The sequence below is a fragment of the Piliocolobus tephrosceles genome, chromosome 3, assembly GCF_002776525.5.
Source record: "Piliocolobus tephrosceles isolate RC106 chromosome 3, ASM277652v3, whole genome shotgun sequence".
Classification (NCBI taxonomy): Eukaryota; Metazoa; Chordata; class Mammalia; order Primates; family Cercopithecidae; genus Piliocolobus; species Piliocolobus tephrosceles.
In genome coordinates, this window is record NC_045436.1 from 24,140,156 (window position 1) to 24,156,923 (window position 16,768).

General features: G+C 40.4%; 1 protein-coding gene across 1 annotated transcript in view; it reads right to left on the reverse strand.

Moving 5' to 3' along the window:
* Window positions 1-16,768, reverse strand: part of CPE (carboxypeptidase E) — a 128,691-nt gene that overhangs the window by 35,648 nt on the left and 76,275 nt on the right. The gene's annotated exons all lie outside the window — the stretch shown is intronic.

Consider the following 16,768-nt stretch of genomic DNA (forward strand, 5'->3'; position numbering starts at 1 on the left):
TCACCCACAATAACTAATAATAATAATACACTATGTGCCTCCTATTAAACACTGTGCTTCGCATGTTTTCTCATTTAATCCTGACCAAACATCTAAAAACAAGTATTTTTATCCAATTTCATTTTGCAGATGAACAACCTGAAGTTCAGACTGCTTAAGAAGACTGTCTCCATAGTTATATGGCCTGTGAAGCCAGGATTCAAATGCTAGTCTTCTGGTTTACTTAAAAGTCTATGTTTTTCTTTTTTTGTTTTTATTCCTAAATCATAGTGATTAAGAGGAGCCAGACTGCATGGGTGCAAATCCTAGCACCAATTCTTACTGTCTGGGATTGGGCAAGTTACTTCAGTTCTCTGTGGCTCTGTTTTTCCATCTAAAAATTAGAGATAACAATAGATTCTAGCCCAAACGGAAGGTTATTATCAGAACTAAATAAAATAATGAATGTAAATGCTTAGAACAGTGCTTGGCAAATAGCAAGTGCTATGTGTTTCCTATAATTATCTTTAATATTATTATTACAACACATTATCTTGTCATTGTGAAGTTCCTTGCCATACATAATCTAATTTTCTCTTCACAACAGCCCACTAAAATGTGTAAGGCATATATTTTTATTATTCTCATGGTATAAATCAGCCCAAAGAGGATATATTTTGCTGAAGGGCTCAATACTAACAAAAGTCACCGTTGCCAGTTTGAGAGACTCTCCATTGCATTTTAGGAGGAGTAATAAAATTGCAGAATGTAGCAGCAAAGTGATCTCAATTAATCCTGTTGTTCTGCTCATTTCTGCTTCATCCATCCCACGGGCCCAATTTCTGCAGTGGAAAGGATTCTCCCTTCTACAAAATCACTAAGGCTGTTGGTTCTTGGTATAAGAAGTTGGAATTATTTTTCTCCTGGAAATATGTTAACTAAACATTCTTTGCATGAGATTCCTGAGTGTCTGATTTAAGTGACTATTCACTCCAGAAAACTACATCCTTGTGGTGACCTCTCAGCCTGAGCTTCCGCTAATCTTAATCTAAGGATCAGGTGGGAGCAGGATCAGGGCTATTTATACCCCCCTCAGTTTTTACTTTGAGGGAGAGTCTCTAATAAAATTACCCCTAGGGACTTGCCCAGGAAGTAAGAGAAGAGATGAGGATGTGTGAGAAGAGATGTTTTCTTGGCTTCTGATTTCAAAAGTAAAAATAACCTTCTTCCTTTCTGTAAACTTACGCAGTTTATACCTTCATTTATGCCATGTATTCATTTGATTGAGGCACAGGAGAAACTGCAGGAGCCCATTAGAGAGACAGAGAGAGCAAGTAGCCAGAGGAATATTAGAAGCCGGCTTCACAAGGTTTTTTGAAAAAGTTGCACGAAGGAGGCATTTTGGTCCTGCTCCCTTCCCCAAAACAACTTTGAGGCTTCACGTCACTCAATAAAGCTTGACCCACAACCCCTAATTACACTGAAAATTTTTATAACTTCTCTGTATTTAAATCTTTTTTTTAATCAATTAAAGAAGAAACAACAAACCCATAGTTACTAAGCCACATTTGCCCCCAGATGTCTGGTGTAGCTAGCACAGTATATTGGTGTTTGAATGTGAATGCTTTGGGATAGAGCATGCTCCCCCTAGTTCTGCCACAGGCTACGCCATTCCCTACTGCTGCTTTACTCATTTATGTTTGCAACTCCTGATTTTCAGACTCAGAAATGTACGACATGGTTTCTTTTCAAATCTGCAGATTGCTCTCAGCAAAAACCTCCCCCAATATATCTATATATTTGTGAGGAGGTAGTAACAATAATGACAATAACAATGCTTTAGGTTGACATGAAGACAGGACAACAAAGATCATTATATTGAAGATATTAATGTATGGAAATAAAATGCAAGACACAGATGACAGCAAAAGAAAAGGCAAGTGTATCTCTAACCCCATCTGTCCTCAGGAATAAATTAGATCACTATATAATGTTATCACTGGAATACAGAAGAGCTATGTTCCTTTACGCCGACTGACATGACTTGTGAGATGGGGAAGCGCTGCATTGTTTAAATACAGCATTTGCTGGACATACGTGCAAATCCCAGGGTCAGACACTACATGGGATCCAAAAGCAAATATGTCAGCATTCCTAAACTGAAGGAATGTAGTCTGGAGGAAGACTGAGACACGCAATGGACAAAGTTCAGGAGTGAGGCAACGGTGAAGGAATGTTGGATATGTAACTAAACTGCTTCGAGGTTCCAAACCGGGATGTTCCTCCCACCCCTCTGGCGTCTCTCCAGCTCTTTTCCGCCCCAAAGCCAAAGCTTTCTTTTTCAAACACAACCCTCTTCAGGTCACCTCCACCTAAGAACCCATCAGTAACTTCCCCTTTGCTTTCATGATAAAGACCAAAATTCTTTACAAGATCTTGAACCTCCACGTGGTTTGGCGTGGTGCCTCTCACCTCCTGAGAGGCCTTTCCCTCCTGTGTTTCAGCCATCCTTCTTTCAGCCACGGGACTCATGCCTATAATGCTCTCTGCTTCACATATTCACACGCTTTATCTGCAAAGCCTTCTACGTATGGCTAAATACAGCTTCCTTGGAGTATCTTTAGTCTAGGTCCAGTTCCTTTGTTATTTTTCTTTTTTCTTTTCTTTTTTTTTTTTTTTTTTTTTTTTTGGCAGAGACTCACTCTGTCACCCAGGCTAGAGTGCAGTGGCACAATCATGGCTCACTGCAGCCTCGAACTCCCGGGCTCAGGTGATCCTCCCACATCAGCCTCCCGAGTAGCTAGGATTATGGGTGTGCACCACCATGCCCCACTAATTGTTTTGTAGAGATGAGGTTTTGTCATGTTGCCCAGGCTGGGTTTGTTATTTCTAATACCTCAGTTTGAAAATATACATTCATCAATGTAGTTATTTGATTAACCCCTCTCTCGCCCAGACTGTAAGGTCTATTAGTCCTGGGATGGGATCTATTTCAGCTCACTAGTGTGTCACCTGTGCCCCCACATAGAGTCTGGAACATAGTAGGGATTTGCATTCTTGTGAGAATGAGATAAGAATAAATTCTAAGCTTAAATATCAGTTCAATGAATTTGTGAATGAATGAGTAAATGAATGGTCTTGCTTTTCAATCCCATCCTTGCAGCAGCGTGGCTGACAGTAGACCTGGCCCTTGAGACAGAGGTGCAGCTGCAGATGCTTGAAAACCCTCTGGAACAGTGAAGGGAATAAAGGAGTAACTGAAGGGGACTTGAGGCAGGTTCAAGGAGGCTGCACCCTGGGTGGAATATCAGGAGGCCTCAATGGCTCGTTGCTCTAGCCAACATCCCCTGGTAGGAATGGAAACTTGAATGAAGGAAGCAGTATTGTGAACAGCCGATTTCCCATCAAGAAGATTAATCTCCATGGTCACCACAAAATGTCTCCAGGCGAGCAGCTCCCCAAGGCTATTTTTGTCGTAAAGTCTAAACAACAGATTCTGAAGAAATTTTGCTTTCAGAATCCTTAATACAGAAATAGCAATAAAATTGAAGACTTTCGATTTTGAATGGCCCTCTCTGAGTCAACATATTCTTTACCTTAGACTTTTTTTTAAGCAAAGCAGTGAGTTTTTTATCATCAATTTTCTTTTCTGTGTAAATGGATGATGTTTGCCTTCCTGTTTATAGTGTATACATAGAAGAACAAACTATAGGTTTAACAGGTTGCAGCTGCCAGGTACGTGGATCCGGCTGGTAATGTACACGTCCCTGTGAGTTAACTCATCTTTCTCCTAGCAACGGGGTAGGGGAGCGGAGAAGACGGGGAGAAGCACTACCCTCAGGACATTGGGGATGGTAGTTTTTACATTCATCTTATTTTCGTCACTAATTCATCTTGCTTTTTACACAGTAATCCTGAGTTCCTGAAGTTGCAATTGAGGAATCATCATATTTGCACAGGTTTCAGTTCATAGGCTCAGCAAGCACCTTTTCCCCATTGTGTCAGTTTTCCCACAATTTCATGTAACCATCCAGCATTCCAGTTACTTCACATGGCACACAATCATCAATCAAGCCGTTATTAAAAGACGATCAACTCACAAACCAAATCCAGCCTGGCTGGGCTGAGTTTCTATCTTTTTCCATCTGTATCACAGAACAATTAATGTACCTGGTTGGATTTGCATTGTCATCAGAATAAGATAAGAATAAATTCTAAGCTTTAAAAATATCCACAGTTTTAATTAAGGCAGAAATAGCTGCATAAATTTCCAAACCAGAGCAGGCAGATGATTTTAAGTCCAGACTTGTAACTCTTAACTTGCCCCAATTAATATGATTTGAAATAACTAAATCAGTAAAAAGGCAGCTTTAAAGCAGTCTCTTGCCTCAACAATAAAATGTTACTGTTTTACACCCCAGAAACTACATCCATGTGGGTGAAATGTGAAACTGGAGGCAAGTTAGCAATGTTCCCAAATGGTAAAAGGAATTTATGCCTTAAAGTGACCAGAGAGCCACTGAAACAGAAGACCACAGGTCAGTAGGATGAGCATGAAATAAATGATCAAATAAAAAGACAAAAGTAAAAAATAATATTGTCTTCCATTCCTATGAAAAGAAAATTTACTTTCACTATGTTGTTTGACCCCATGATCAGTCTGTCCACATACCTAATGTTTTCTTCTCCTTTTGGAAATAACAGACAGGCTGATCACTAGGCACAGTCATTGAACAGATAATCTGAAGACCCCTTTCAAATCTTAGAGCCAATTATTCAATTGCCTTTCTACAGGAAGAAAACAGCAGAGGGAAAATACCCAATGGGAAATGAAATAACAAATGTGAACGTGGGTTGTAAATTGTGAAATTCTACGTAAGAAGTGCAGCATCATTATTTAGAGGGGAAAAAAGTAGGTTAAGGGTATTTTAAGAAAGAACCTGAGTATAGTAACAGAATTCTCCCATCTTTTACCCTGAAAATAGAGAAGAAACTCACTCTGGGATGAATCTATTCTTCCTCCAACAACAAATTTTTGCCAAAATATAGGTCCACAAATTCATTTGGAAGTTACATATTTAACTCACTGATTACATAATTCTCAGAGCTGGTGACAATTTCAAAATATGTGTTCCTGGTACATGTAATAAACTGAACATAACGCTGAATAATGATAGTGTAATTTCCACAGGTAAAACCCCATTTTTCAAAGATATCATGATAAAATGTACACAAAAGCAGTGATTTTGAAAAATAGACAAACAAACGGCTATATAAGCCTCACAATCACTGCACTGATTTGATTTACAAACTGCTATACAAGCAAGTTGGAAACATCTTTGGAACAGATGGGCCATTTCATCAATGATCCTCCCTCAGTGACAAACCTGAGGTTAAAACATTAGTGCTACTAATTGTTTCCCCTTGTTTGACATTCTAACCTATTATAGCCTGTAAATCATTCTTGGAGAAACAGAATCCTAGAAGTTTCCTAGACCTGGTCAATAAGAACATCATTAATTGGCTCATATTTTAGCGCATTTTAGCAGCCTAAAAATGCTGGGCATATTCCTAAAGGAAATGCAAGTCTCCAGGGGTCCAGTAATCAACACGAGGGGGTAGTATGGTTATAAAAACAGATGACTCCTTTACAGAAGAAATGAGGAAAACGTAAAGAAAGAAGGGGGGAAATGAAATGAAGAAAAGGCAAAGGAACAAAAAATGATTGCAAAAGAAATGACAGAGTATAGAAACATTAGATTCTCTCTTGCTTCTTCCTTCCTTCAGAGTGATATTTAGAAAACAACGAAATCAACATGATATCTTAAAAGTTAAATCTCATTTCATCTGGTTTTTAATGGGCAGTCAAGATGGAATATATTACAGAATTATTCTGCAGAGACATATTACAGAATCATTTTGTAATATTAATTATGCATTTGCTATTAATATAATTTTAAAGTTATCTTACATATGACATCTAAAATATTCCTACTAAGATTCTAATTGAAGAAAGAGAGGTGAGCAAAAGAACAGAAGGTATTTCCAGCTTCACAAGTTTATAAAATAATGTCAGTTACAATATTAGCAGCAATGCCTTAACTTTCTGAAATGAAAGTATTTGATGCCTTCACAAAAGAAAGCTACAAACTTTTTACAAATACCCCATACACAATGGTGTGCTGATAAATGTCTCACACTCAGCTCTAATTTGTAGCATTGCCTATTTCCATGGTGTAAATACTCCCACCCTGGCCAATTTGAAGTTACCAACTTGGCTCATAAATTTCCTGAAAATTAAAAAAGGCTCTCATATGCCAGTAAAAGCCTACTCCAGCCCACCACTGCATGTAGAAAGCAATTATTTGGGACAGATGGCTTTTGGTTTCTCCAAAGATTCTCCAAAAGGGGAAACTGAGATCTAAGAAATCTGAAGAATTTTGAAACACATTATAAGAAATATAATGAAGCTACAGCCTGGAACAGTGGCTCACGTCTGTAATCCCAATAATTTGAGAGGCCATGGCAGGTGGATCACGAGGTCACGAGTTCAAGACCAGCATGGTCAAGATGGTGAAACCCTGTCTCTACTAAAAATACAAAGATTAGCCGGGCATGGTGGTCGGCGCCTGTAATCCCAGCTACTCAGGAGGCTGAGGCAGAGAATTGCTCCAGCCTGGGCGACAGAGTGAGACTCTGTCTCAAAAAAAAAAAAAAAAAAAAAAAAACTTTGCTGGGCATAGTGGTCCACGCCTGTAGTCCCAGCTACTGGGGAGGCTGAGGCAGGAGAATCCCTTGAACCTGGGAGGCAGAGCATGCAGTGAGCTGAGATCGCGCCACTGCACTCCAGCCTGGGCAACAGAGCAAGACTGCATCAAAAAAGAAAGAAAAAGAAAAAGAAAAAAAAAAAGAAAAGAGAAAAGAAAGAGGGAGGGAGGGAGGGAGGCAGGGACGAAGGAAGGAAGGAAGGAAGGAAAAGAGAAAGAGAGAGAGAGAGAGAGAGGAGGAAGGAATAAACTAGCATCTATCCTATTACTTTTCTTTTTGTTTCATTTCATGCTAGGATGATTAAAAGAAGTTTTTATTTTGTGGGGGCTTTTTTAGCATGTATTAATATAGAACTGTTTCCCAAAGCACTGCATTATTATGAATTCAACTTAGGGGGAAGGAAAGGAAAAGGGGCCTAGGGAAATTTTTTTGACTGAATAAGTTATCCTAGCAGTTACTGACTCACAAGAGTATATCACCCTTTGCCCTAAATATTAGCCATAATAAATTAATGAAGAAAATTTACTTTAACCTATTACACAGTTTTTCTAAAATATTTGTCAGCAATAATATCAGATATTCAAAATTCCTTCTGCTCTCTCTACAGTCCTATCCTACAAGACTACCTTCACAATAAAAAGGCAATATAATTTCCATTCCCATTAATAGAAATTCATCATTTAAAATTCACAAAAATAATTTAAAATTAGTATCACAAAGTACCTTATTATTACCATCCAAGAAGAAACTACCTATGAAAACCTTCAGATGCAGAAAAACCTTTGACGTGTGGCCAGGCACGTTGGCTCATGCCTGTAATCCCAGCACTTTGGGAGGCCAAAGCAGGTGGATCACCTGAGGTCAGCAGTTCCAGACCAGCCTGGCCAACATAGCGAAACCCCGTCTACTAAAAATACAAAAATTAGCTAGGTGTGGTGGCAGGTGCCTGTAATCCCAGCTACTTGAGAGGCTGAGGCAGGAGAATCGCTTGAACCGAGGAGGCAGAGGTTGCAGTGAGCTGAGACCATGCCACTGCACTCCAGCCTGGGTAACAGAGCAAGACTCCATCTCAAAAAAAAATGAAAAAATAAAAACCTTTGACTTGTTTAAGAACGTTGTTAAGTGAGCACAGAGAAGTTTTAATACACAAATCAGATGAGGTAGAGATCGTTTTAATGATTTAGTTTCATGATTTGAAATCTTTCTGTAGATATTAATCACCAAAAAGATCAGTAATTATTTTTAAAGTGCTATAATAGTTATTGGCTACAGCAAATGCTTATCAAAATGCCTTTGCGCATTTATTTACTGAAGACGGTTTTTGGACCTTGAAGCATCTTTTAGAACTATTAGCTTCTAGTTATCTTAGATAACTCTCTTAAAAGATTCTGCTGTCTTTCACTAATATTCTTATCAAATAAAATAAGATAAATTGGGAAGATAAATTTGTCTAAGAAGTTAAGCACAAAACAGAGATAAATGAAGTGACCCTAGGGGCAATGGAAAGAAAATAGGAATGCACCTGGCTTGTGGCAGCGACTATGATTCGAGTGAATCAATTTAGCTGATTCTTTCATTAATGTATTTTATTGTGCTTTGTATATCTACTTTGGAAAATAATGTCCATGAGAAGTTCATTTCATAGGTTGAGAAGAAAAGTTTAGGGGGCAGCATCAAGTTTCCAAAGATTGAAAGCTCTCGAAGTTTTCCAAGGTTTATATGTGGGGAAGGATTTGGTTTGTTCTGCAAAACTCCAGACAAATCTACAGTCGTAGAAGTCATTAATTCCCACAGAAGCAGAAAGATACCTGAGACAAGCTGTGAAGGCTGGACTAGATAACCGCTTAAACATCCCCTGATTCTAGAGAAGCAGGAGCTGTATCTTGCTTGACAAACTACTGGTATTCAAGTTTCTAAAACTCTCCTATACAAATCACGGTTGTCGGCCAGGCGCAGTGGCTCAAGCCTGTAATCCCAGCACTTTGGGAGGCTGAGACGGGCGGATCACGAGGTCAGGAGATCGAGACCATCCTGGCTAACACGGTGAAACCCCGTCTCTACTAAAAAATACAAAAAACTAGCGGGGCGAGGTGGCGGCGCCTGTAGTCCCAGCTACTCGGGAGGCTGAGGCAGGAGAATGGCGTAAACCCGGGGGGCGGAGCTTGCAGTGAGCTGAGATCCGGCCGCTGTGCTCCAGCCTGGGCGAGAGAGAGAGACTCCGTCTCAAAAAAAAAAAAACAAAAAACAAATCACGGTTGTACGGTTGTCAATAAATGTCAGTGACAATTTTGATAGTTCTCTGGAACACAGAGAAAACTGTAGATCGTCATAGTGAACTAAGACATGATAACAAAAATTAATGGAAAAACACTAGTCCATTTCCACAGTCATTGCTCTTTATGCCCATGAATGAATAGCTCATCCTTTCAAAGGTAAATACACAATGAGTAAAAGTAATGTCATCAGAACCTGTGTGGGTGGAGAATGTCAAACAGTTCTAGCAGACACAGATAAATGAAGCCAATTTACTAACCCTCAGATAAAGAGGTAGTAGCATTAACTACCTAAAACTAAATCAACAATATAAAAACTTATTTGAGCAATCTCTTCCCAGAAGACCTTTGGAACATTTTATTATTCTCTCAAAAGGAAAATAATTCAAAAGTCAAATTAATATGTCAAAACATCTTCAGGATGTTATTTTTTTCAACATCATCATGAAAGACTTGTGGTGTTGAACATGCATGGATTTCAGAAGGAGTAGGCCGTGCAATAGAATCTTTTTTTTTTTTTTTTTTTTTTTTTTTTTTATTATACTTTAAGTTCTAGGGTACATGTGCATAACGTGCAGGTTACATATGTATACATGTGCCATGTTGGTGTGCTGCACCCATCAACTCGTCAGCACCCATCAATTCATCATTTATATCAGGTATAACTCCCCAATGCAATCCTTCCCCCCTCCCCCCTCCCCATGATAGGCCCCAGTGTGTGATGTTCCCCTTCCCGAGTCCAAGTGAGCTCATTGTTCAGTTCCCACCTATGAGTGAGAACATGCGGTGTTTGGTTTTCTCTTCTTGTGATAATTTGCTAAGAATGATGGTTTCCAGCTGCATCCATGTCTCTACAAAGGACGCAAACTCATCCTTTTTTATGGCTGCATAGTATTCCATGGTGTATATGTGCCACATTTTCTTAATCCAGTCTGTCACTGATGGACATTTGGGTTGATTCCAAGTCTTTGCTATTGTGAATAGTGCCGCAATAAACATACGTGTGCATGTGTCTTTGTAGTAGCAAAATTTATAATCCTTTGGGTATATACCCAGTAGTGGGATGGCTGGGTCATATGGTACATCTAGTTCTAGGTCCTTGAGGAATCGCCATACTGTTTTCCATAATGGTTGAACTAGTTTACAATCCCACCAACAGTGTAAAAGTGTTCCTATTTCTCCACATCCTCTCCAACACCTATTGTTTCCTGATTTTTTAATGATTGCCATTCTAACTGGTGTGAGATGGTATCTCATTGTGGTTTTGATTTGCATTTCTCTGATGGCCAGTGATGATGAGCATTTTTTCATGTGTCTGTTGGCTGTATGAATGTCTTCTTTTGAGAAATGTCTGTTCATATCCTTTCCCCACTTTTGGATGGGGTTGTTTGTTTTTTTCTTGTATATTTGTTTGAGTTCTTTGTAGATTCTGGAAATGAGCCCTTTGTCAGATGAGTAGATTGCAAAAATGTTCTCCCATTCTGTAGGTTGCCTGTTCACTCTGATGGTAGTTTCTTTTGCTGTGCAGAAGCTCTTTAGTTTAATGAGATCCCATTTGTCAATTTTGGCTTTTGCTGCCGTTGCTTTTGGTGTTTTAGACATGAAGTCCTTGCCCGTGCCTATGTCCTGAATGGTACTACCTAGATTTTCTTCTAGGGTTTTTATGGTATTAGGTCTAACATTTAAGTCTCTAATCCATCTTGAATTAATCTTCGTATAAGGAGTAAGGAAAGGATCCAGTTTCAGCTTTCTACTTATGGCTAGCCAATTTTCCCAGCACCATTTATTAAATAGGGAATCCTTTCCCCATTTCTTGTTTTTCTCAGGTTTGTCAAATATCAGATGGTTGTAGATGTGTGGCATTATTTCTGAAGGCTCCGTTCTGTTCCATTGGTCTATATCTCTGTTTTGGTACCAGTACCATGCTGTTTTGGTTACTGTAGCCTTGTAGTATAGTTTGAAGTCAGGTAGCGTGACGCCTCCGGCTTTGTCCTTTTGACTTAGGATTGTCTTGGCAATACGGGCTCTTTTTTGGTTCCATATGAACTTTAAAGCAGTTTTTTCCAATTCGGTGAAGAAACTCATTGGTAGCTTGATGGGGATGGCATTGAATCTATAAATTACCTTGGGCAGTATGGCCATTTTCACAATATTGATTCTGCCTATCCATGAGCATGGTATGTTCTTCCATTTGTTTGTGTCCTCTTTGATTTCACTGAGCAGTGGTTTGTAGTTCTCCTTGAAGAGGTCCTTTACTTCCCTTGTAAGTTGGATTCCTAGGTATTTTATTCTCTTTGAAGCAATTGTGAATGGAAGTTCATTCCTGATTTGGCTCTCTGCTTGTCTGTTACTGGTGTATAAGAATGCTTGTGATTTTTGCACATTAATTTTGTATCCTGAGACTTTGCTGAAGTTGCTTATCAGCTTAAGAAGATTTTGGGCTGAGACGATGGGGTTTTCTAAATACACAATCATGTCATCTGCAAACAGGGACAATTTGACTTCCTCTTTTCCTAACTGAATACCCTTGATTTCTTTCTCTTGCCTGATTGCCCTAGCCAGAACTTCCAACACTATGTTGAATAGGAGTGGTGAGAGAGGGCATCCCTGTCTTGTGCCAGTTTTCAAAGGGAACTTTTCCAGTTTTTGCCCATTCAGTATGATATTAGCTGTGGGTTTGTCATAAATAGCTCTTATTATTTTGAGGTACGTTCCATCAATACCGAATTTGTTGAGCGTTTTTAGCATGAAGGGCTGTTGAATTTTGTCAAAAGCCTTTTCTGCATCTATTGAGATAATCATGTGGTTCTTGTCTTTGGTTCTGTTGATATGCTGGATTACGTTGATTGATTTGCGAATGTTGAACCAGCCTTGCATCCCAGGGATGAAGCCCACTTGATCATGGTGGATAAGCTTTTTGATGTGCTGCTGAATCCGGTTTGCCAGGATTTTATTGAGGATTTTTGCATCGATGTTCATCAGGGAGATTGGTCTAAAATTCTCTTTTTTTGTTGTGTCTCTGCCAGGCTTTGGTATCAGGATGATGCTGGCCTCATAAAATGAGTTAGGGAGGATTCCCTCTTTTTCTATTGATTGGAATAGTTTCAGAAGGAATGGTACCAGCTCCTCCTTGTACCTCTGGTAGAATTCAGCTGTGAATCCATCTGGTCCTGGGCTTTTTTTGGTGGGCAGGCTATTAATTGTTGCCTCAATTTCAGAGGCTGCTATTGGTCTATTCAGGGATTCAACTTCTTCCTGGTTTAGTCTTGGAAGAGTGTACGTGTCCAGGAAATTATCCATTTCTTCTAGATTTTCTAGTTGATTTGCGTAGAGGTGTTTATAGTATTCTCTGATGGTAGTTTGTATTTCTGTGGGGTCGGTGGTGATATCCCCTTTATCATTTTTTATTGCGTCTATTTGATTCCTCTCTCTTTTCTTCTTTATTAGCCTTGCTAGCGGTCTGTCAATTTTGTTGATCTTTTCAAAAAACCAACTCCTGGATTCATTGATTTTTTGGAGGGTTTTTTGTGTCTCTATCTCCTTCAGTTCTGCTCTGATCTTAGTTATTTCTTGCCTTCTGCTAGCTTTTGAATGTGTTTGCTCTTGCCTCTCTAGTTCTTTTAATTGTGATGTTAGAGTGTCAATTTTAGATCTTTCCTGCTTTCTCTTGTGGGCACTTAGTGCTATAAATTTCCCTCTACATACTGCTTTAAATGTGTCCCAGAGATTCTGGTATGTTGTATCTTTGTTCTCATTGGATTCAAAGAACATCTTTATTTCTGCTTTCATTTCGTTATGTACCCAGTAGTCATTCAGGAGCAGGTTGTTCAGTTTCCATGTAGTTGAGCGGTTTTGATTGAGTTTCTTAGTCCTGAGTTCTAGTTTGATTGCACTGTGGTCAGAGAGACAGTTTGTTATAATTTCTGTTCTTTTACATTTGCTGAGGAGTGCTTTACTTCCAATTATGTGGTCAATTTTGGAATAAGTGTGATGTGGTGCTGAGAAGAATGTATATTCTGTTGACTTGGGGTGGAGAGTTCTATAGATGTCTATTAGGTCCGCTTGGTGCAGAGATGAGTTCAATTCCTGGATATCCTTGTTAACTTTCTGTCTCGTTGATCTGTCTAATGTTGACAGTGGAGTGTTGAAGTCTCCCATTATTATTGTATGGGAGTCTAAGTCTCTTTGTAAATCTCTAAGGACTTGCTTTATGAATCTGGGTGCTCCTGTATTAGGTGCATATATATTTAGGATAGTTAGCTCTTCCTGTTGGATTGATCCCTTTACCATTATGTAATGGCCTTCTTTGTCTCTTTTGATCTTTGATGGTTTAAAGTCTGTTTTATCAGAGACTAGGATTGCAACCCCTGCTTTTTTTTGTTCTCCATTTGCTTGGTAGATCTTCCTCCATCCTTTTATTTTGAGCCTATGTATGTCTCTGCATGTGAGATGGGTCTCCTGAAGACAGCAGACTGATGGGTCTTGACTCTTTATCCAGTTTGCCAGTCTGTGTCTTTTAATTGGAGCATTTAGTCCATTTACATTTAAGGTTAATATTGTTATGTGTGATCTTGATCCTGCCATTATGATATTAACTGGTTATTTTGCTCATTAGTTGATGCAGTTTCTTCCTAGGCTCGATGGTCTTTACATTTTGGCATGTTTTTGCAGTGGCTGGTACCGGTTGTTCCTTTCCATGTTTAGGGCTTCCTTCAGGGTCTCTTGTAAGGCAGGCCTGGTGGTGACAAAATCTCTAAGCATTTGCTTATTTGTAAAGAATTTTATTTCTCCTTCACTTATGAAACTTAGTTTGGCTGGATATGAAATTCTGGGTTTAAAATTCTTTTCTTTAAGAACGTTGAATATTGGCCCCCACTCTCTTCTGGCTTGTAGAGTTTCTGCCGAGAGATCTGCTGTCAGTCTGATGGGCTTCCCTTTGTGGGTAACCCGACCTTTCTCTCTGGCTGCCCTTAAGATTTTTTCCTTCATTTCAACTTTGGTGAATCTGGCAATTATGTGTCTTGGAGTTGCTCTTCTGGAGGAGTATCTTTGTGGTGTTCTCTGTATTTCCTGAATTTGAATGTTGGCCTGCCCTGCTAGGTTGGGGAAGTTCTCCTGGATGATATCCTGTAGAGTGTTTTCCAATTTGGTTCCATTTTCCCCCTCACTTTCAGGCACCCCAATCAGACGTAGATTTGGTCTTTTGACATAATCCCATACTTCTTGCAGGCTTTGTTCATTTCTTTTTCTTCTTTTTTCTTTTGGTTTCTCTTCTCGCTTCATTTCATTCATTTGATCCTCAATCGCTGATACTCTTTCTTCCAGTTGATCGAGTCGGTTACTGAAGCTTGTGCATTTGTCACGTATTTCTCGTGACATGGTTTTCATCTCTGTCATTTCGTTTATGACCTTCTCTGCATTAATTAGTCTAGCTGTCAATTCTTCCACTTTTTTTTCAAGATTTTTAGTTTCTTTGCGCTGGGTACGTAATTCCTCCTTTAGCTCTGAGAGGTTTGATGGACTGAAGCCTTCTTCTCTCATCTCATCAAAATCATTCTGTGACCAGCTTTGATCCGTTGCTGGCGATGGGCTGTGCTCCTTTGCAGGAGGAGATGCGCTCTTATTTTTTGAATTTCCAGCTTTTCTGCCCTGCTTTTTCCCCATCTTTGTGGTTTTATCTGTCACTGGTCTTTGATGATGGTGACGTACTGATGGGGTTTTGATTTAGGTGTCCTTCCTGTTTGATAGGTTTCCTTCTGACTGTCAGGACCCTCAGCTATAGGTCTGTTGGAGATTGCTTGAGGTCCACTCCAGACCCTGTTTGCCTGGGTATCAGCAGCAGAGGTTGCAGAAGATAGAATATTGCTGAACAGCGAGTGCACCTGTCTGATTCTTGCTTTGGAAGCTTCCTCTCAGGGGTGTACTCCACCCTGTGAGGTGTGGGGTGTCAGACTGCCCCTAGTGGGGGATGTCTCCCAGTTAGGCTACTCAGGGGTCAGTGACCCACTTGAGCAGGCAGACTGCCCCTTCTCAGATCTCAACCTCCGTGTTGGGAGATCCCCTGCTCTCTTCAAAGCTGTCAGACAGAGTCGTTCGCGTTTCACAGGCTTCTACTCCTTTAGCTGAGCCCTGTCCCCAGAGGCGCAGTCTACAGAGACAGGCAGGTTTCCTTGAGCTGCTGTGAGCTCCACCCAGTTCCAGCTTCCCAGCGGCTTTAGTTACCTACTTAAGCCTCAGCGATGGCGGGCGCCCCTCCCCCAGCCTCGCTGCTGCCTTGCGGTTAGATTGCCGCAGACTGCTGTGTTAGCAAGGAGAGAGGCTCCGTGGGCGTGGGACCCTCCCGGCCAGGTGTGGGATACAATCTCCGGTGTGCCGGTGTTACAGCGCAGTATTGGGGTGGGAGTTACCCGATTTTCCAGGTGTTGTGTGTCTCAGTTCCCCTGGCTAGGAAAAGGGACTCCCTTCCCCCTCGCGCTTCCCAGGTGAGGCGATGCCTCGCCCTGCTTCAGCTCTCGCTGGTCGGGCTGCAGCAGCTGACCAGCACCGATTGTCCGGCACTCCCGAGTGAGATGACCCCAGTACCTCCGTTGAAAATGCAGAAATCGCTGGTCTTCTGTGTCGCTCGCGCTGGGAGTTGGAGACTGAAGCTGCTCCTATTCGGCCATCTTGCTCCGCCCTCCCGAATGTGACATGATCATCGCAATAGAATCTTTTGAAGGAGAATAAAGAAGCAAATGGAGCTCTCTGAATCATTCTGCATGCCTGAGCCTATGGAGAAATCCAGAAGCCATCTCTCCCAGATAATCCCTCTCCATGTGCAGTGGTGGGATGGAGTAGGCTTCTACTGGCTTATGAGAGTCTTTTTTAATTTTCAGGAAATTTGTGAGCCAAGTTAGAAGCTTCAGATTAACCAGTGTGGGAGTATTTACACCATGGAAATAGGCAATGCCACAAATCAGAGCTGATTGTAAAACATTTACCAGCACACCACTATGTATGGGGTATTTGTATAAAATTTCTAGCTTACTTTTGTGAAGGCATCAAATACTTGCATTTCAAAAAGTGAGGGGATTTCTGTAAATATTGAAAATCTGACATCATTTTTTATAAACTAGTGAAGGTGGAAATACCTTCTTTTACTTTGCTCACCTCTCTTTCTTTAGTTAGGATCTTACCAGGAAAGCCAGATATAAATGATGATGAGTCTCTTGTGGGAAGACTGGGCTACTCTGGGTCTCCCTCCAGGAGATCATTCCACAAGAAGACATTCATGAAGAATCTCTTTTTGTTCAAAGTTTGTAAAGAAAATTGAAACTGAGTGTGGTGGCTCATACCTGTAATCTCAGCACTTGGGAAACCAAGGTGGGAGGATCACTTGAGCCTAGGAGTTTGAGACCAACCTGGGCAACATGGTGAAACCTTGTGTCTACAAAAAATTTAAAAATTAGTTGGGCATGGTGGTGCATGCCTGTGGTTCCAACTACTCAGCAGCCTGAGGTGGGAGGATCACTGGAGCCTGGGAGGTTGAGACTGTAGTGAGACATGATCATGCCACTGCAGTCAGCCTGGGTGGCAGAGTGACAAGAAGAAAGAAAAGAAAAGAAAAGAAAAGAAAAGAAAAGAAAAGAAAAGAAAAGAAAAGAAAAGAAGGAAGGAAGGAAGGAAGGAAGGAAGGAAGGAAAGAAAGAAGGAAAGAAAGAAAGAAAGAAAGAAAGAAAGAAAGAAAGAAAGAAAGAAAGAAAGAAAGA